Genomic DNA, 1542 nt, shown 5'->3' on the forward strand with positions numbered 1-1542 from the left:
GCGGGAGCGACGAGCCGGCAGAGGATTGCGCAGCCTTCCTCGAACAGTTATGTTCACGATTTCTGATTTACTTAAGGTATACTGCGTGAGGGGGGCTGTGATTGGATGATGACAGGTATCGGTGATCATTCTCAAGTGATCAGCACTGCTGCTGTCGTATCAGTCAGTGGTTAGATCAGCGTAGCTGTCAAAAAACGGGACAAATCAATTAGGCCCAAAACACGGGACGGTTGGCAACCCTAGAAGAAAGTCATGTTTGAATTGACATGAGTGTGAGTAAATGATGACAGAACTTTCATTTTGGGTGAACTATCTCTTTAACCTCAGATTTTTCTTGGGTCTGAAGAAAATATAAATGCTGCTTGCCCATAGTAATATAATATATAGTATAGGCTAGATTATATTCTGATTTTTTTCTCTGAAAAGTAATGTATGGATAATCAAGTGAACCTAAATTGAATCAATCAAGTAGATGTTTATCTTGAAATACTAACAATAAATAAAGTTATCTCTACTCTATAACAATTTTACAATTTTACATTTTACTTGCAAAGAAAGCATGATTTCAGTCAGAGGGCAGAAGGCATGAAGCAGATTGTGTACAACAGGTTTTTCAGTAAAGTTTTAAACATGCTGATCATTTAGAGGCTTTAGAATTTCACATATCAAATACAGTAAGCATACAGTAGGTTTTATATGGTTATGTATGAGAAATAGCAATATTAGCCTTAGCAAGCACCCAATTAGCAGGATTACATATTGCTGCTTAGTTTAAACACAACAGGACATGATAGGACCTATTATGTGTGGTTTAGCAGTTGTTTTTTATCTACAGTGAATTAGAGTTCACTAATCACAGGGATGATTCCCTTGGAGCAGCTTGAGGTTAAGTGTCTTGCTGAAGGGCACAGTGGTGTTGCAGCAGGGTTGTTATCACAATAACATTTTCCCTGACTTATATATTAGGTTGCTCTGGGCTTGAATGAGGGCTCACTGTGGCCTTTATAAATATGAGACCTAATGGTATTTACTTACATTGTTAAAAACACAATTGTCTTGATATTGTTATGGTTACTAAGCAAACTGGCAAGTCAGACAAGTATTTTCATTAATGTTCCTTTAATGAACATTTGGGACTGTTTGTATCACCTGCTTGTGTGTTTGTTTACACGTTACAGACAGACTGTCAATCTGCATTAGTGGTGCAGACTCTTTCGTTAACTGTAGGTGGCGACAAGTTACTGTCCTTATGAGCGAGTTATTCAATCATTCATTCAAACGATTCGTTCTAAAACTGATTCATTAAAGAACGAAAACTGTTTTGACGAGTGAGTCATTGAATCATTTTCTTAAAAGATTCGTTCAAAAACAGATTCATTCAGAAACGAAACACTGAATCTTGAACCATTTATTCAATTGATTCATTCCCCTGTTGAAAAAACCAGCATATGCTGGTTAGGTATGTTTTGATGCTGGGATGCTGGTTTAAGCTGGTCCTTTGCTGGTTTATGCTGGTCCTTTGCTGGTTGAAACTGGTCCGTT

This window comes from Sinocyclocheilus rhinocerous, unplaced genomic scaffold (genome assembly GCF_001515625.1).
Source record: "Sinocyclocheilus rhinocerous isolate Xijiao unplaced genomic scaffold, SAMN03320098_v1.1 scaffold314, whole genome shotgun sequence".
NCBI classification, from domain to species: domain Eukaryota; kingdom Metazoa; phylum Chordata; class Actinopteri; order Cypriniformes; family Cyprinidae; genus Sinocyclocheilus; species Sinocyclocheilus rhinocerous.